The sequence below is a fragment of the Eulemur rufifrons genome, chromosome 8 (genome assembly GCF_041146395.1).
Source record: "Eulemur rufifrons isolate Redbay chromosome 8, OSU_ERuf_1, whole genome shotgun sequence".
Lineage (NCBI taxonomy): Eukaryota > Metazoa > Chordata > Mammalia > Primates > Lemuridae > Eulemur > Eulemur rufifrons.
Genome location: NC_090990.1, coordinates 42,723,493 through 42,743,840, shown reverse-complemented (window position 1 = coordinate 42,743,840; position 20,348 = coordinate 42,723,493). Strand labels below are relative to the sequence as shown.

The following is a 20,348-nucleotide window of genomic DNA, read 5'->3' as shown; positions in this document are numbered from 1 at the left end:
AATTTGTAATTGAAAACTCTAATTCCATTAAGAATAGCATCAAAAAGAATAAAATACTTAGGAATAAGTTTAACTAAGGATTGTAAAAATCTGTACACTGAAAACTGTAAAACACTGAAAGAAATTGAACAAGATGCAAATAAATAGAAAGCTGTCCCATGTTCATGGATTGGAAGAATTAATATTATTAAAGTGTGCACTGCCCAAAGCAACCTACAGATTCAATACAATCCCTATAAGATTCTAATGACATTCTTCAAAGAAATGGAAAAATATTTCTTAAATTCATATGGAATCACAAAAGACTAAATACTTAAAGCAATCTTTAGAAAAAAGAAGAAACCCAAAGGCATCACACTACCTGATTTCAAAGTATATTACAAAGCTATAGTTATCATATGGACATAAAAACTGATACATAGACCAATGGAACAGAATAGAGAGCCTAGAAATAAATCTACGCATATACAGTCAACTGATCTTCAGCAAAGACACCAAGAATACAAAGGGGAAAGGATAGTCTCTTCAATAAGTCGTGTTGGAAAATCTGGATATCCACATGCAAAAGAATGAAATTGGAGTCTTATCTTACACTATACCACAAAAATCAATTCAAAATGGACTAAACACTTAAATGTACAATCTGAAACTATGAGAATCCTAGGAAAAAAAAAAACACAGGGGAAAACTCCTTGGCACTAGTCTTGGCAATGATTTTTTGGACAAGACACCAAAATCACAGGCAACAAAAGCCAAGTGGGACCACATCAAACTAAAAGCCTCTTGATGGCAGAGGAAATAATCAACAAAATGAAAAGACAACCTATGGAATGGGAGAAAATATTTGCAAACCATATATCTAGTAAGGGGTTAGTATCCAAAACATATAAGGAACTCATAACTCAATAGCAAAAATACAGACAAATAACCTGATTTAAAAATGGGCAAAGGACTAAATAGATATATTTTTTTAAGGAGACATACAAATGACCTGCAGGTATATGAACAAGTGCTCAATATAACTAATCATCAGGGATATGCCATGAAAATCACAATGAGATATCACCTTGCACCTGTTAGAATGGCTGTTATCAAAAAGACAAAGGAAACAAGTGTTGGCCAGGGTGCAGAGATAAGGAAACCTCTGCACACTGTTGGTGGGGTTGTAAATTGGTACAGCTATTATGGAAAGCATTATAGTGCTTCTTAAAAAAAAAAATAAAATAAAACTAGAATTTCCTTATGTTCCAGTGATCCCACTTCAGGGTATATATCCAAAGGAAATAAAATTATTATCTTAAAGAGATATCTGTACTCCCATGTTTATTGCAGCATTATCCAAAATAGGCAAGATATGAAATCAACCTAATGTCTGTCAATAGAAGCTACAAAAAATAAAACTTCACAGCTTGTAACACAAACTCATTTTATTACATTCCATCTAATGAGAGGTATATTTGAAACAATTGTAGAAATAAACAGAATTTTAAATATTATATAATACACAAACTGGGCTACTTTGCCTTCCTTTCTCTGGAGGAGTGGTTCTTACTAGCAGGACTTATGATGGCTGGCATTTTGTTTTGATTGCGATCATGGGCCAGTTTCAAACAGGACTTACATAGGCTGCCTGTTTGAGTATCTTGAGGATCACATGCTTTGTTATGAATGTGTGAAATTTGATAAAACTCCTTTTTGCCTATCTGCATGCTATTCATGCCCATGTCTTTAATTCAGTTGACTCTGAGTTCCTCAAAGGCAGAATCTGTTTCTGATTTATCACCATTGTTCCCAAGGCCTAGCACAGTGCCTAATATACAGAATGGACTCCATAAATGCTTATTGAATTATTATAGAATGAACTATTTCAGAATTATTCCGGGAAGAGAACCAATGTTTATTTATTCAGTGACTTATTCAGTGCCACCCACATTCAACGTATTATCTCATTTAAGGCTCACAGAAATCTCATGAAGCTAATCTATGAAGGTGAAGGTATTACCCATCACCCTTGTGGAGCTGAGGATTTTGAAATACAGAGAGGTAACTTGTCAAGGATGAATCAGCCCCATCAGATCCTATTACAGTAAGAGTACCTATCTCACTGGGCTGCTGTATAGGTTAAATGAGTTAATACATGGAAATTACCCAGACTGTACCTGGAACATAACAAACAATATAGACATCTTTGTTGTTCTTATTACTTTGATGTTTCTCAGAGTAGGTGATAAAGTAATGTTTATTGATTTTTTTCTTATATCACACTTGATACAAATGACATTGTTATTTAAAAAAAGAGCAAAAGAAAAAAATCCTAACTTTTAGTAAAGTTGTTTCATGACGTGTTTAGTACAATAAGTTAAAATATTTTCTTAAGATTTAGTTTAGCTTAACCCAGAAGACCATTAGGTCCTAGGTGGGTAGTTCGTGTGCAGTTAGAATCTACATATTATGCTTTCTTCCTGCCCAGAGTTTGGAACAGTTGTGCTTGTTGCCCTGTTGGATTTCATGGGAATTTGCCCAGTTTCTATGGTAGACTTTGTCCAACACTGAATAGAGCTAGATTTTTACATGAGCCTCTTACATGTTTATTACTCTGCCAACTCAGTATCCTGAATTCCCTTTTAAGTCTGTAACCATAATGTCAAGTGGAAACAGAACAGGTGGAAGGCAGGTGAAGGTGAAAGTCGCCCTGACATGCAGGGTCTTAAAATGCAAATGGTTTTGACGTGCCAAGGCTGTCCTAAAAGCACTGAGAAACTTTGGAGTGTTTTTGGTGGAGTCAATGAAAAGTTGAACCTTTATTCCATCACCTAAGGCTTGACATTTGTCCAGCCACCTGAAGTGCAAAACAGTTTTCTACACTCCCTCCCCCTATTTCAGATATGACCTCTGAGATTTGTTCCTGTTTTCTTGGTATTTAGTTCAGACTCCCCATGTGTGCTTTTATAGATAAGGGAAACTGAGTGTTTTATTCATCTTAATTGAGTTGCCTGGTGAGCCTGAACTTCTTACACAGAGTGCAGAAGTGCGTTTCGTGGCAACTTTTTCCACTTTCTAGAACTTTGGGAGAGTTGGAGAGACTTGAGCCAGTTTCCCTGGCCCCCACCGTTAGATTCTCTGGTCACACCCAGAGGTAGATAGATAGAAACTAAGTAGTATCAGGGATGGGATCTCCCTCCCACCTTGCTGGGAGTTTCCTCTGATCAACTCTTCTCCCAAGATTGCATCCTGCCAGTGACCTCACAAATTTTTCTTGTTTCTATGTAAATTGCTATCTTTTCAGGAGGCGCATGACAACCTCCGTTTGCTCAGGCCTCCATTTGTACAGAAGCTGTTATTACGGAATAAGTTTAATGGGTCGTGAATTTCGTGGAGAAAGGGAGGGTCTCTTGATGACTGTATGTACCAGCCATGGACCTATTGGCTCCACAAGGAGTGCATTAGGCTAAATATTTTTAGCCCATTGACTCTGGAGGTAACAACCCTAAATGCTTCATTAAATTTTCATGGGTGAGTGATAGAAGCTACCAGAAAAAAAAACCAAAAAACCAAAAAACAAAATACAAATCCACTACATTAGCTTTATTATTACACAGCTGGAAGACAGTAGCGTGGCCCCTAAAAACAATAAAAATAAACTTTTAAGGAACTGTTGCCTGCCTCTTTCTTTCCTGTTTCTGCACAGCTCCAGCAGGGCAGCCCTTGATTGGATTCACAGCAGCTGTCTCCTCCCCGCTGCAGGCAGGCCTCTGGACACAGGTGTGCCGCACAACAGGCATCGACTGGAGCTGAATCCAGTCTCAGGTCGAAGAATTTTCAGACTGACGCAGTATTTTCTGCGATTCTGTTTTCCCAGGATCTTTGTAAGCGAGGACGCTATGTACTCGCGGGAGCCTTCTCCCGCGCAGCTCCTGGGATTGTCTACTTCCAGGCATTCTAAGAACCGGGGGTGGGAGGAGTAAGCCGGAGTTAGCAGGGGTCTGCACACCCTCCGAGGCACGGGTCGCTCCCTGGGACTGTTGAAAACGTGACTCGTGGAAGCCTTTTCCCTTCCCTGGCCCAACTTTGCCTGGGAAACCTCAGTTAAGACGGGAGCCGCGAGCAGCCGCGGCGGCTGGGAGCGAGCGCCCCCTCCTGCAAAGGGCGCGGGGGCCACACGCCCTCGCGGAACCTCCCCTCTTGGTCTCGCCCACTGGCACTCTATTTGGGTACGCGTAGGTTTAGAGGCTTGGATAAAAGAGTAGACCCTAGAGAAAAATGCGACAGGCCGGGCGGGGCTGGTGGAGGCGGAGGTGACGGTGGCGAAAACACTGGCTACTTTGTGAACCTCTCCTGTCCCTCACCCCTCCCCGCGGGCGCAGCCGGGGCGGGGACCCCATGCTCTCGGCTCGGCTCTCCCCCTTCCACGCCGGGATGGGGAGTGAGCTTAGGGGCTCCAGAGGCGCGACTGCGATCCGCGGCGCCCCCGCTCGCTCGCTCGCTCGCTCTTCCTGCTCCTCGTCGCCACCGCGACTCGGCTAAGCTGTCGGAGCGCGCTCGGGCGGCGCGGAGAGCGCCCCGGCGGCAGCGGGAACCGCGAGGCCCGGGCGAGGGGCGCGCCGCGGGCGGCCAGGCAGCGGCGGCCGGAGAGCGAGCAGGTGAGCGGCGCCGCGGGGCGCCGGGCCGGCAGGGCGGGGGCCGCGGGAGGAGGCGGGTCTGCGCTGGGGGCGGTCTCCTCCCCCTGCTCTGACGCGGGGCCCGTGGCTCCCGGGGAGGATGGACCCAGCTGGGCGCTCGCCGGGGCTTCCCCGGGCTGGAGAGCGCGCCTGAGTGCCGCCGCCCGCCGGGCATGGGGAGCCGCTTCCTGGGCGGCTGCGGCAGCGGAGGAGGATGCTCTGGGCGAGCCGAGGTGAGGCGCGGCGGGGGCACGCGGCAGCCCCGGAGTTCAGCGCGGGCAGGTAGCCCGCGGAGACACGGCGCCGGGCGCCCACGGAGGGATAAGCTGGGGCCCCAGAGCGCGGAAGAGGGCTGCCGGGCGCGCCTTTCGGGAGTTTGGCTAGGGGTGCTGCGAGGATGGCGACTGCAGCAGTTTTCCGCCTTTTTTCCTACACTTGCTGGGAGGAAAGGGACTACCTCTGCTTCTCCCTCTTGTGTCCCCTCACCTCCCTACTTTTGACCACGCGCGATCTCGTTTCCAAGACACTCGTCTCTCTCCAAGACCCCCTGCACCCTCCGTCCTGCAGTCCCGGCTCTACCCATCCCCGAGCCTTCCTTCTCCCACTCCAGAACCTGACCTGTGCTCCCGAAACCACCTCCCTGCCTCGCTGGTGGCAGCCCCGGGCCAGACCCTCTTCCCCACTTGGCCGAACCTGGTTCTCACGTCCCTGCTCCCCGGCAGCGCTGCGGTTCTGCCTCGACCTCTCGAAAAACCGGCCCTATCCCAGTAACCCCAACCCTTTCGCGGACACATCAGAGCTGGATTCCGTGTTCCTTGGACCCCCGCCTTACTTCGGGTCCTCCATCGACTCTGTTCTCTGCTGCGCGTCCCCCTCCGTTCTACTCCCCAGGCCCCCCGCCACCCTGCTGCTCCCCTCCCCAGCCCGCCCCTCTTCCTTCTCTCTGCTCCAGGCTCGACGCTCTGCCTTGGATGCGGAGCTCAGTTTTTTTCCTACTGGGGAAACTTTAAATCCCTGCTGTTCGGCTCATAAAGGAGCCATAAAAGGGGGTCTCCGCCGCAGAGAGAACTCGGAGTCGGGGAGTCCGACATGGGGGGAGGTTATGTCGCGGCGTCGGAAAGGGGCCATTGGGTGAGTGTACAAAGTAAATTTCAAAACCTGGGTGGCTGCTGCAGCCGGGACCCTGCCTCCGCTGGCTGCGTCCTGCCGTGTATTATTGTGACCCCTGCTGGGAGGGCGCGTCTTTTCTCTGCACTTTTTAAGGCGCTTTTTCTTTTCCCTTTTTTTTTTTTTTTTTGGTGATGCTGGTGGACCGGATTGGGGCGGGGGGTACGAGGGAAAGCCGTCTGGCGAGGCCAAAGCCACTTGGCTGCTGCGTTGCTTCTTCCTGGACTCGCCAGACTGTGTATGTTTCACTCCGGGTAAACTACCCCCAACCCCCAACTGAATCGCACAAGTCCTCATTGTTGGGGGTCTGCTGGGGCATTTCCGCTGGGCTGGGAGAGTCTGAAGGAATGGAGTGGGGGCGGGGAGGCCGGGGGTTCTTGGCGACCGCTGCCTGGCAGCAGCGGCGGGCGGAGCAGAGAGCGCCGCGGCGCGGGCATCTGTGCGCTCCGGTGTGTGTCGCCGAGGCTGGGGTGCGTGCCCGCGTGGGTCGCTGCCTGCATGCGCGTTTGGATGCTGGCGCCTGTGTTTAGTTCTGTTAGAGAGAGGGGCGAGTCGAGAGCTTGCGGAAGGGAGAGAGCGCCTTTCTCTGCCCGGAGCTGGACGCGCGGGCGCGATGCTTACAATGCGGCTTGAAGCGAGCCTGCGGGGACCCGAGCGAGAATCCTCCGGTCCTGCCGCTTCTCGCCCTCCTGCACCGCTCCCGCGGGCCCATTAGACGCACGTTCACAATGTTGATGGTTTTGAATAAAGGCCGTGTGGGGGTTCCACTACGCTTCACAACACTTAACATGTTTTCAAGTAATGATATAAATTAAAGGTGGCTTACGTTCAGAACCCCCTAATTATCCAGTTCGCGTTTGTACATTTCTGTGTCAATTATAGGTCTTCAGGAAATCCATAAAATTATAAACCATTGCCACCCCCTGAATTAGCACCTATTGTTTTTATTATTTGAACGATGAGTGATTCTGGATTGAATCCTGAATTGCGCGGGCATGAAGATAGATGGGGGGGAGGGGAGGAGGTTAGAGGGAGTACGAAGGCGACCCCCCCCCCCCCAACTCTTTCACTCCCTATCCTGAAAAGGCTTGGTGACAATTCTGGAAACTGAAAGGGATCAAAGATTTTCTTGATTTCCTATTGAGAAGGGCGACCTAATCAAAGCTGTATAAAAGTCAACTTCTAAGCAATCAGAAATTGTCTGCTGATGTCCTTGATTGAAACCCTAGCATTCAAATGTAGTATTGAAGAACTCCGAGAAATGGCTTTTGAAGCGCTATTGTTCTTTTCCGTATACAGAGGCCCTCTTAAAGGTTTAGGAAGTTCAAAATGCAGCGATTTGAAAGGACTGACTTTGTAACTATTTGGCAACGCTGGGAGGATCTGCAAGGATGAGAAAAGAGGCCGAGGTGGGAAGTGCAAATGTGTTCTTACTCTCTTCTTGGGAACAGTTCTGCTGCTATCAAGTGGGGATTCAGTTCTACACATCAAGTTGGCAATTAAATCTCTTTCCGAAAGCAGATTTAGAAGATGATTTTTGGTGGTTTTTTTTTTTTTGTGGTGGTTTGCTTAAGGCCTGAATAGGCATATCTGAAACATTTAATCATGTTCATTGTATTCAACAATAAAATCTGAATAAAAATTACTTATTGTTGATGACGCTCATCTCACAAGCTGTTTCACAGTATGTTTCATTTGCAAGACACACCATTGTGCGAGGCTGCGGGGAAGAGATTGTATCACTTATTGTTCATTTTCTTCTCCCAGCACCAGAGAGGAATATGCTTCTTCACTCCCCTTTACCCTCCAAAGTAATTTTTCTTACACGGGTGGGTGTTTGGCTTGGTACCTGATAGCACCCGTCTGAAAAACTGCTCTTAGTGGATTTTGGATGCTTGGAGCCACCCTGCAGGCAGATGAAGAATCTAATTGAGGCAGCATTTCATTCTGATAATTCACTTAAGTCACACATTTTGTTTTTGCTGCGATTTAATCCTTCCCTCAAACTAATAAAGCAAACAAAGCAGGAAAATCACAATTTATGCCTTTTAGATGGCACTTTAAAAAATAGCGGATATTAAAGGGTGTTGTCAGGAACTTTAAATGTTATTTAGGACTTACTGTGACAAAGAATGTTCACTGGTTGCGTTAAGCAATTTTGGATAAATCACTTAACCTCTCAGAACCTCAGTTTCGTCATCTGCAAAACAGGGACAATATTACCTATCTTGTTGGTCTTTTATGGGGGAAATTGTCTCATTGAGCGCTTTGGCACCCAGCAAGATTTCAGGAGAATGGTAACTTTTAGTAATAGACAGTGTGGAATGCTGTTACAGGAGCATAGCATTTGGAATTGGGAGACCAGGAGTGAATCCAGCTACTTCCTTAGTGATGTTTGGCAAGTCACCTCTCATATTAATAAAAAATAATAATTTTTATGACGTACGTATATGCACTACACATATATTAACTTATTTGATCTTTAAATACCCTAGGAAGTAGATACTTGTATTCTCATTTCTTTTTGATAGATAAGGAAACTGGGGCACAGGGAGATTTGGTAACGGGCCTGCAATTACATAGCAAATAAAAGATGGAACCAGGATTTAAACCCAACCATTCTGGTTCCAGGGTCTGCCCTAACCACTGTGTTATGCTACCTCTGAGTGAGGAGGTGATCCCAGCTATCTCCCAGGTGGTTGTAAAATTTAATGGGGAATAATGAAATAGTAAGACTTTTGTAGGAGGAATCTACATATTTTCCCATTTTTCTATGCTAACAACACAAAATGGGTGCTGTTTTATTGCCAATAGGGCTTGAGGCTGTTGGTAGACATTTTGAACACTTGTGACTCTGTGATAGTTTCTAACAGGTATCAGTTGTATTGGTTCACATTTATCTACTGTGTGAAAAATTTATTAATTGGGTAATTAATTAGTAATCAATTAATTAGTAAATAATCCATTAGGCAGTTAGTAATGCAGAAACTACATTACTGCTCTTGTCAGTTACTAGGTGTGATAAGCAGAGATTCTGAGACCAAAAGGTGGTATAGCAGGTGGTAAGAAGTCTGGACTTGGGTGCTACACTGCCTGGCTTCAGACCTCAGCTCTGCCAGCTCCACAAGCGGTGTGGCCTTGGCCAGCTTACCTAACTTCTCTGTGCTTTTGTTTTCCTTATAATAAAATAACAGTACCTACCTCATAAAATTGTGATGATTATAAAAATTAACACAAAGTACTTAGAACAGTACTTAGCATGTAAGGTTACTTAGCTATTAGTGTTATCCTTTAAATGAGATAAAAATCCTTCCCCTAGATAATAAAAAAAGTTTTCTGTCATTGATATCCAGAGATTTAAGTATCCTTATAGTATCTGGTCTGTCTTTAAGAAGATATACGTTCTGGGATTTCAGGCAAAGATTTTGTTTTATTTTATTGGACATATTTCCTTGAACGTTTCTGCTCTTTGTGAAAAGGAGTTTTGGAGGTCCACATCATGCTGAACTCTGCATGCCATTGTACTTTGTAGCAATTCTTTTAAGGAAAATAAATGACTTTGATTGATTGGTTGAATTCTAGAGGTGGATTAGTCAACCCTCCCAATTTACAGATTGGAAAAAAAAATCAAAATTGCAGCGATACAGAATTTTACAGCTGAGAGGCACCATCGCAACCCGGAATTCTTGGACTCCTTGTCCAGTGCTCCTTCCACTAGACCAGATTGTCTCCTATACCAGGATAGAGAAGTGGCTTGAAAATATAAATAAAACTTGGCAGGGAAGGTGTTGTCAGGCTAACAGCACGAGCCAGCCAGACATTCTGCACTGAAAAAAGAGTGTTAGTAGGAAAAGAAAACCCCTCCTCTGATATGTACCGTATTTATAGCCATGAAAACTAGCACTGAGCTCAATCTATGAAATGCATATCAGGATATGAACTCACGTAAAAACACAAAAACAACCCATTAATCTAATTAATTACCTGAATGTTTCTCTTAGGTTGGAGACCAAATGTTCAGGTTTCTTTTTCTGTGACATACTCTTTGTATTTTTCTTCCATTTAGTCCGCAGATAGGGGAAGGTTTTGGTTCAGGAATCATAAAACTCCTCTGGCTTCTATTTCATGAAATATGTAGCATATTCTATTGGAAAGAAATTGCCAGCTTGCTTTTATTATTATTATTTTATTTTATTTCAGCCCAACATATAACTAATCTACAATGCCAGTGGGGGATTCTCATAAACAGAAAGGAAAACAAAAATAAAATCCTGCTGCGTAGAAGAGCTCACAGCTAAAATGATGACAGTTACGTGGTGGCGAAGGTGGCCTGTTTAGCTTAGGGGATAACATGAAGGGTGGGCCCTCTCAGATAGTTGTAACTAGTTAGTAGTGAACCCAGGTCAACAGTGTTGACCACCTAGAGCGAGTCTTGCGAAATTAACAACCCCATGTATGTGCTCTGAGCTTCATATGGATTTCTGATTTTCCCTGTTGGTCAGTCTCTTCCATCTCTTGACTCATGATCTGTTGGTTTGTTATCCATCAGTTTAGCCATCTGCTTTTTGCTCTTTCTCTATCTGCCTCTCCTTGTTTCTATTAATATCTCGGTCTTTGTCTTGGTTAGTCTTCATGTGTTTGTTTCTATTCTTGTTAGTGTTACATTTGAAAATAAAGACTGAAAAGTTAGGAATATGCATTGAGAGTATCTGGGAAATTGAGGAAGGAAATTCTGGTCATGCACATAAAATAAATATCACTTCTGTGTTCATTCAACAAATATTTACTGAGCACCCACTTTGTGCCTGGCTCTGGCTCTGTGCTAGGTGTTGTGAAAGGTTCAGAGATTTCCTGCAGCAAAGACACTCATTTAACTCATGGAGAATTTTCTAAACTCATTTGTCATAGACCTTTTTATTTCAAGGATCACCTTTCAGTGTCTTATGAAATGGATTGGGGAAAATATTTGTAGGGAATCACTTAAGATTTTTAAGATGAGTTAATTCTATCATGAAAATAATGTGTATGATTTTAAATGTAGAATAGAATATTTAAGACATGCCAAAAGCATAAATAACAATACAGTAAAAAGTTTCATACCTACCACTCAGCTAATGAAATAAAGCCAAACCAATATAGTTGAAGCCTCCTACTAACCTCTCTCTGATCATATCTAACCCCCTCCTGCCAGACATAGTCATTATAATAAATTTGATATTCATCATTCCATATGATTCTTTTGAATATGTTTTTCAGAAGAACAAATCTTAACAGAATTCCATTGAATTCTCATTCAGTTTCTAGCTAGTCATGACATAGGTGATAAGAAAGAAATAGTATTTTGTCCAATAATTGTTCTGGAATAAAGGACATTCATAAACTGTTTGGGGGAAGGAAATGTGGCTTCTCCTTTTAACTCCAATATCTGGAATGTAGTAGATGCTCAATAAGTTTCTGCTCAATTGAATTAAATGTGTGCAGTCTTATGTGGTTCATTAAGTTAATGTGAATAAAAAGATTAGGGTAAATTAATTGTTTTCCATGAACTATATGGAAATTCTTTGTGATCAGTGAACTTGAAAACTATTTTCTATTTTTGTTGCAGTTTTTTATTTTGTAATCTGGATTTGGAAGTGAATAGTAATAGTTATCTGTTGAAAGTTATTTCTATGCTTTATTCACATCTCTTAGAATCATTAACAATAACTGCTTATCCAAATCTGTCATATTAGAATAGTTGATTCAGTACAGCTATCTACTTCTATTACAGGAAAAATTATAAATATAAATGAATCATCCAAAAAGGAAATTTTAAAATTAGAATGCTAATCAATTACTCATTATCCTGACACTAAATACTTCGAAGGTTTATGAGGGTCCTATCCTTGGGGTGTCCAATGTCAGTAACAGAGAGTTATAGTTAGCTACTCTCATGCCAACACAAGCATTTCTCTGGGTATATAGGAGGAACATCCTCTTGAAAAAGTTTACGTCATCATAAATATAAGTCATATTTGGGCAACATTTTCCTTTTTTATTATCCTAGCCCATATTCATATATTGCTGTATGCCAACATGTAGAGTGAATGGCAGAACATTGGTGAAGAAGGCATGGTTGAAAGAATGAGAGGAGAAAGAAAGAAGAAGACTTACAGGCCAACTGGGAGAGGTTTTTGATATTAATACTAAATCATAGATATATGGGAGACAGAAGATTAGCTTCTCCCAAGGGGTTAGAAATTGATCATGGCAGAGGATCTGCCCCTAGAGTTTTCTATCTTTTCTTTCACTGGTACAGATTTCTCCTAGTAGTTTTGGGAGTTATAGCTAAACTCCAGCAGTTAGTAGAACAAGAGTGAACTTTGTGGTGTGAATGACCATAATAAAAACACTGCACAGCGGTAAAGAAGAGAGGTTGTACAATGCTATTCCTTGATGATTGCTTAGTAGTGCCTATGAGGAGGGCTCGTGGTAGCGCTTGTCGTGAATTGCAGGCCACATTATTCTGAGCAGTATTATATGTACACTCATAAAACTTCTAAGTGTAAACCACGACCATTGAAATACTCAGGTTAAACCAGAAGTGCTGGTAATCCAGTTGTGCATAAAATCAAAGATGGGCCAGCCTTATGCTGAATTTGAGATATGGCATGTATCTTTAGAACATAGTTCCAATGAATGCAAAAAGGTTATTTATGCCTTCGGGAAGCTGAATAGATTTATAGACCACAGAGAAGTTGGATTTTTGCCAACCTTCTGCTGTCTAACTCCTTAATTTTAATGTAGTTGAATTTATCAATCTTTTCCTTTATGGTTAGAACTTTTTCTGTCTCATTTAAGAAAACCTTTTTTTTTTTTTAACCCTGATGTCATGAACATGTTCTCCTTTATTATCTTCTGAAAGCTTTATTGTTTTGTTTGCCTTTCAAATTTAGGTTCTATCATCCGCGCGCGCGCGCGCGCGCGCGCGCGCGCGTGTGTGTGTGTGTGTGTGTGTGTGTGGTGTGAGGTAGGAATTCTAATTTTCTTCCATATGGAACAATAATTTTCCTGGAACATAGAGTCAGTTTCCTAGCATATATTTTTCTTTTGCCCAAACCAAACTTTATTTATAATAAGCCTTGGTATTTGGCAGAACAAATCCCCAAAATGTCCTTCTTCAAAAGTGTCTTGGCTTTTCTTGGCTGTCTGTCTTCCGTATACATTTTATTACCATCCTTTAAGGTTTCACAGGAATACTGTTGTTATTTGATTTGAGTTACACTGAATTTATAGACTGATTCAGGGAGAATGCCATCATTATGATATTGAGTCTTTCTACCCATAAATATAGTAACTCTCTCCATTTATTTAGTTCCTATTTAATGTCTTTCAATACAGTTTATAATTTCCTCTACACGGGCATGAACGCTTGTTAGATTTATTTTTAGGTGCTTTATATTTTTGGAGTTGGTACTGTGAATGCTATCTTTAAAAAATTGTGTTTTCTAGCTTATTAGTTTTTCATCATGTACTGCCTGTATTTCTTGTTCTAAATGATGGGGAGTCAGGAGATGAGGAAAAACACTGGTGTTTAATGAGTGCTTACTAAGTACAGGCATACCTTGGAGATATTGCCAGTTCAGTTCCAGGCCACCACCATCAAGCAAATCTTGCACTAATGCTAGTCATGTGAATTTTTTGGTCTCCCAGGATTTATAAAAGTTATGTTTATACTATATTGTAGTCAAATTTTAAGTGTGCAATAGCATTGTGTCAAAAAAAAACAATGCACATACCCTACTTAAAATACTTTGTTATTAAAAAATTTTAACAATCATCTGAGCCTTCAGCAAGTTGTAATCTTTTTGCTGGTGGAGGGTCTTACTTTGGTGTTGATGGCTGCTGACTGATCAGAGTGGCCGTTGCTGAAGGTTGGGGTGCCTGTGGCCATTTCTTAAAATAAGACACCAGTGAAGTTGGCCACATTGGTTGACTCTTCCTTTCACAAAAGATTTCTCTGTAGCATGTGGTGCTGTTAGGTAGCATTTTACCCACAGTAGAACTTTCAAAGTTAGAGTCAATCTTCTCAAACTCTGCCACTGCTTTATCAATGAAGTTTATGTAATATTCTAAATCTTTTGTTGTCATTTCAACAGCGTTCATAGCATTTTCGCCAGGAACAGCTTCCATCTCAGGAAACCACTTTCTTTGCTTATCCGTAAGAAGCAACTCCTCTTCCATTAAAGCTTTATCATGAGTTTGCAGCAATTCAGCTACGTCTTCAGGCTCCACTTCTAATTCTCATTCTTTCTCTTTTTCTACCACATCTGCAGTAACTGCCTCCACTGAAGTTGTGAACCCCTCAAAGTCATCCATGAGGGTTGGAATCAATTTCTTCCAAACTCCCGTTAATGTTGATACTTAGCCCTCCTCCCATGAATCATGAATGTTCTTAATGGCTCTAGAACGATGGATATTTTTCATAAGGTTTTCAGTTAACTTTGCCCAAATCCATCAGAGGAATCACTATGGCAGCTTTAGCCTTACAGAATGTATTTCTTAAATATAAGACTTGAAGGTCTAAATTACTTTTAGAATGGATTTTATGAAGACATGAAAACAACATTAATTTCCTTGTACATATCTGTTAGAGCTATTGGGTGACTAGGTGCATTATCAGTGAGCAGTAATATTTTGAAATAAATCTTTTCTTCTAAGCAGTAGGTCTCAATAGTGGGCTTAAAATATTTAGGAAACTATGCTGTAAACAAATGCCATTCAGGCTTTGTTGTTCTATTTATAGAGCACAGAGTAGATTTAGTATAATTCTTAAAGGTCCTAGGATTTTCAAAATGGTAAATGAGCATTGGCTCCAAAACAAAGTCACCAGCTGCATTAGCTGCTACTGAGAGAGTCAGCCTGTCCTTTGATGCTTTGAAATCGGGCACTGACTTCTCCTCTCTAGCTATGAAAGTCCTAGGTGGCATCTTTCAATATAAGGCTATTTTGTCTACATTGAAATCTGTTGTTTAATGTAGCCACTTCCATCTATGATTTTAGCTAGATCTTCTGGGTAACTTGCTGCAGTTTCTATGTCAGCACTTACTGCTTCACCTTGCACTTTTATGTTATACAGATGGCTTCTTTTCTTAAACCTCATGAACCAACCTCTGCTAGCTTCCAACTTTTCTTCTGCAGCTTTCTCAACTCTCGCAGCCTTCATAGAATTGGAGAATTAGGGCCTTGCTCTGGATTAGGCTTTGGCTTAAGAGAATGTTGTGGCTGTTCGGTCTTCTATCCAGACCACGAAAACTTACTCCATATTTACAGCAAGGCTATTTCACTTTCTTTTTTTTTCAGCTCATTATGGGGGTACAAAAGTTCAGGTTATTTCACTTTCTTATCATTCATGTGTTCACTGGAGTACCACTTTTAATTTCCTTTAAGAAATTATTTTGCATTCATAACTTGGCTAACTGGCCCAAGGGGCCTAGCTTTTGGACTGTCTCAGCTTTTCACCATGCCTTCCTCGCTAAGCTTAACCATTTCTAGCTTTTGATTCAAAGTGAGAGGTGAGTGACTCTTCCTTTCATGTGAACACTTAGAGGACATTGTAGGGTTATGAGTTGGCCTAATTTCAACGTTGTTGTGTTTCCGGGAATAGGGAGGCCCGAGGAGAGGGAGAGAGATGGGGGACAGCCATTGGGTAGAGCATTCAGAACACTCACAACATTGATTAACTTTGCTGTCTTATATGGGCCTGGTTTGTGATGCCCTAAAATAATTACCATAGTAACATCAGAGATCGCTGATCACAGCTCACCATAACAGATATAACAGTGATGAGAGAGTTTGAGAGAATTACCGAACTGTAACACAGAGACAGGAAGCGGGCACATGCTGCTGGAAAATGGCACCATTAGACTTGCTCGTCACAGGGTTGCTGCCCACAAACCTTCAGTTTGTAAAAAACGCAGTTAACTGTGAAGTGCAATAAAGTGAGTGAGATAAAACTGGCTGTGCCTCTACCAGGTGCTTTCCACGCTCTTGTTTGATACCCAGAACAGCTTTAGGGAAAGGGCTGTGGATAGCTTAGCAGCACTATTGACAGGGTCACTGCCCTCCTTTGCAGACTGACAGTGCAGGGGGCGTAAGAGAACGTCCTTCATCCCAGTGGGCCAGTGGGAGGGCAGGCTAAGGAATGGGGCTAGCAATGGGGTGATCAACCGGAGCAGCGGCCAGTCCCTTTGTTCAGGTGGCAGAGGTTTTTTGAAAGCTATCTCTGGGTTTCGCACAGAGAGAGAGGGCATGCACGAAGGTAGGCACAGTCCCCTGCTGGTTAGATGCCCTGTCCAGTATGTGTAACCGGTGCTGGGGCTGGTCTGGCATTTCAGGCAGACCATAGTTATTTGGTTGCCTGAGGGAAGATTTTGGCTGGTGTCTCAGGTCAGTGAATATTATTCCCACTTCCAGATGGGGAGCCACAGGTGTAGGGGAATAAAGTGATGTGTCCGGGTCATCAGGCTGAGCTGGAATAGAGGCCCAGCTCTCCTTGCACCAGACCAGGGCTCTTTCCATCCCACAGGTTGACTGAAGATCCTCAAGCATGCTATGAGGATGATGCAGTGAAATACTGGCAGGGTTTTATTGGAGGAAGTACCATTATGTGTAGGAATTGTGATTTATATTACATCTGTAAAAAGGGAGATAATGGGAGAGATGTCTGACTATGGCCCATGTGGTGACTATTAGCTGCCAATTACACCCCCTCCCCGTATCCCTTGTGCCATTAATCTTTTCACAAGTCCACTCCCACTCTTTTCTCCCCATTCAAATAATATTCATATTTTAGGACCTAGGGCAGATATTCATTTCTCCCTACAAGTTACCCTTTACAACATCAGTGTTGATAAATTTCAAATTCCTCTTTTCCCCTTGGCAGAGACTGCACCTCTTGTCCCTTTCTCTCGCATCTGTCATCAGCACATGCTTCCTTGCATGTTTTGGAATGAAGATAATACACACAGTACTAGTTTAGGTTGGTACAAAAGAGGATGTCTCATACAAAACAAGGTTAAGGAAAAGGAGAGCTGACCACTTAGTTGCCCTGATAACACTATATATTTTCTATTTGCTGTCTGTGGGTTCAGGCCAGATATCATTCTGTGTATATTTGACTGTTCCGAATGCATCAGTGGAGAAAGGAAGTCTTGGTTTGTTTGAGTAGCCATAAATCAACATGTCTGGGAGTAAGAGGAGCCGAGAGGTAGGGGACTTGGGGGATTGGACTATTGTTTTTTTCTTAAAAAAAAAAAAATAAAGGTCGTACAATGTAGGCTCAATCCAAGTTTGATACCTCCCTCTGCCTGCCTTTGCAAGGTGTGTGTCTCTTTGGTAGGCCTCTGGGGCCCTGGGTCTGAAAGAGCACACTTCATTATGTCTTCAGTTGTTCTGTTCCACACCTGTTAATCTGGATGCTTCTAAAGATTGAGAGTTTCTAAAGTGCATTTTCAAAGAAAGGTACTATAAATACTTGCTACCTTTAATTTTTAAAATCTAGCATAGTTCCTTTGCAGTAGAAGGGAAGATGTCCTTGTAGTGAACTATCTTGAGTCCATGAAAACAAAATAAGGGCTTTTTTTTAACACATTTCCTTTGAGACATGGTTTTTTATTATTCCCAGCCTCTGTTTTTTCTTTCCTTTCTTATCCTTTTCTGTTCTATCCTCTTTCCCTCCCTCTCTTCTTTTCTTTCCTTCCCTTTTGCCTCCAAAGGAGTTGCATGAAATCAACAACAAACAAAAGCTAGTTAACTTAAAGGTTTGTAGTGTGACTTTCCACAGTTCATAGAATGTGCTTTGATCCCTGTCTTTCTTGTGGGCATTATTTCAGTGGGGGAGGAAGTATTTTGAGCATAGTTGAGAGGTGGACTTTCTAGTTCCTTGTCAAGTCCCAGAGTAACATAAGTATTTTTTATATGTGATTGTTCACTTGGTAGATTATCTGATGTTGGTTTAAAATCAGCCTAAAGATCAAAACTCTGCCAATCAGTATGTGTCAGGGTAAATGTGCCTCTCTGTGCTCTCTCTGCACCCAAAACAGCAACAACCACACTACCATGACTCCAAGCACAATTTAATAATTTTAATGACATATGCTGTATCAGTGACAACCAGGAGGTCCATACCAGGAGGTTAATAGGAAGAATTTAATATAGGAAACTAGTTACAAAGGTGTTGGAAGAGCTGAAAGTGTGATAAAGAAGCAAAGGACAGATATTAGCAGCAGCAGGGAGCCAAGTAACTAGATCTGCAGGCACCAAGGGAGGATGTGGTGTCATCAGAGGCCAGGAGGTGGGCCCACCAGGGGGCAGGTAGAACCTTGGAGGACGGGCCACACTGGGAAAACTACCAGGAGTCGGGGCTGCTGGAAGCATAGCAGATGCATGTGGGGGGATGGGCACCACACAAGGATGGGCTGGAACCCTGGAGGAGACTCGGCCACTTCTGGGGATACTACCTTGAAGCAGAAAAAGAGAGAAAGGGAGAGAAATACCCTCGCTTGTCCCTTCTCCCCCTCTCCTCTCTCCTGCGGCTCTTTCCCACTAAGTGACCCTAACTGGAAGTGAACAGCCAGGGGAGCCCGAGACATGCAGTTAGGATCAACTTTCTGCAACATCCAACAGAGGCGGGGAAGGGACTAGGAGTGGATCTGAGAGAAACAGGCAAAGAACCTATTCACATAGCAGGAAATAGATCTGTTTGTGAATTTTGCAGAACTAAAAAGAAAACAATGCAGTGAAACACTGTTTGGGATCAGCTACCCCTTCTTCCTTTTTCCTGACCGCCCCCCACCCCCCCAGCTCTTGTCCATCAACCCTTGCAGAGAATTGAGAGTGACTGTGTTGGCAGTGGACTCTGTCATGGCAAGAGGGGCTGTGTGGGTGTTGGGTGCCCCAGGGAGTAGAACAGCAGCAGTAGGACCATAGGATCCCTCCCCTTTTCTGCAATTCCAGAATCTAAAAGGCTCTGAAAAGTCAAAGTTTTTTTGGCAACCCATTTATTGGTAAAATCTTACCTGATCTGAACTGACATGAGGCTACTTAGAATCTTTATTGACCCCTCTTTTTTTTTTTGTATTTTTTTTTTATTTCATCTTATTGTTATGGGGGATACAGAATTGCAGGTTACATACGTTGCCCATGTACCGCCTTTCCCCCCAAGTCAGAGCTCCAGGCGTGTCTGTTCCCCAGATAGTGCGCATTGCACCCATCATGTAGGTATATATCCCTCCCTTCCCCACCCCCCCCTTCCCAAGTCAAGCGTTACCATTCCCCAAAGGGTGCGCAATGCACTCATTGTGTAGGCATACACCCATCCCCTCCCCCACCCCCCACCTCAGTCTGATATCCGATTGGTGTCGTTCCCAGATGTGTATTTAGGTGATATTCAGGGAAACCAATTTTCTGGTGAGTACATGTGATGCTTGTTTTTCCATTCTTGGGATACTTCACTTAATATGATGGGTTCCAACTCTCTCCAGGAGAACCATAGAGATGTCGTATCTTCATTATTTCTTATAGCTGAGTAATATTCCATGGTATACATATACCACAGCTTACTAATCCAATCATGTATTGATGGGCATTTGGGTTGTTTCCACATCTTTGCTATTGTGAATTGTGCTGCTATAAACATTCGAGTACATGTGTCTTTGTTACAGAATGACCTTTTTTCCTTTGGGTATATGCCCAATAATGGGATTGCTGGATCGAATGGCAGGTCTACTTGAATCTGTTTAAGATACCTCCATAATGCTTTCCACAGGGGTTGCACTAGTTTGCAGTCCCACCAGCAGTGTATGAGTGTTCCTGTCTCTCCACATCCACGCCAACATGTGTTGTTTTGGGGTTTTTTGATAAAGGCCATTCTCACTGGGGTTAAGTGATATCTCATTGTGGTTTTGATTTGCATTTCTCTGATGATTAGGGATGTTGAGCATTTTTTCATATGTTTGTTAGCCATTCTTATATCTTCTTTCGAGAAGTTTCTATTCATGTCATTTGCCCACTTTTTGATAGGGTTGTTTGATTTTTTCTTGCTGATTTTCCTGAGTTCTAAATAGATTCTTGTTATCAGTCCTTTATCTGTATTGACCCCTCTTGGTGGCAATAGTCATCCTTGTGCTCGAGAAGCATTAATGAGTTTGATTACTAGATATCATTCTGAATCTGGGTGGGGATATTACAAATAAAAGGTAAGTGTATGGTATAGTATATGCTGCCTTTCTAAAATGCAAAATAAAATTTGTATTCTGAATACATCAGACCCTGGGGAATTTGGATAAGGGATTGTGAACCTGTACTTCAAGAGGACAGAGGGGAAAAGAATGGAAATGTGGTTGCTAACTTGCGGGTGTCAGGCAGTGGTTGTGCGAACATCACAGCTCTGGCATTCTGTGGTTCGCTGGGTCAGTAGCCTGTAGCCTGGCAGAACAGCCCACTCTTTTTATAGAGGGGCAGATTTTGCATAGGGAGGACACA

The 20,348-nt window shown here is 42.8% G+C and overlaps 1 protein-coding gene across 5 annotated transcripts in view; it reads left to right on the top strand.

The window, feature by feature from the left end:
- The first annotated feature begins 4,084 nt into the window (after nucleotides 1-4,084).
- DAB1 (DAB adaptor protein 1) overlaps nucleotides 4,085-20,348 on the top strand; it is a 397,274-nt gene continuing 381,010 nt past the window's right edge. For 2 of the 5 annotated variants that reach the window (XM_069477995.1, XM_069477992.1), the window contains exon 1: nucleotides 4,761-4,891. The gene's annotated coding sequence lies outside the window, so the exon portion shown is untranslated. Of the gene's footprint in view, nucleotides 4,212-4,514; nucleotides 4,641-4,760; nucleotides 4,892-5,693; nucleotides 5,790-20,348 lie in introns of those variants that run through there. The other 3 variants (XM_069477994.1, XM_069477993.1, XM_069477991.1) reach the window with 3 other exon arrangements.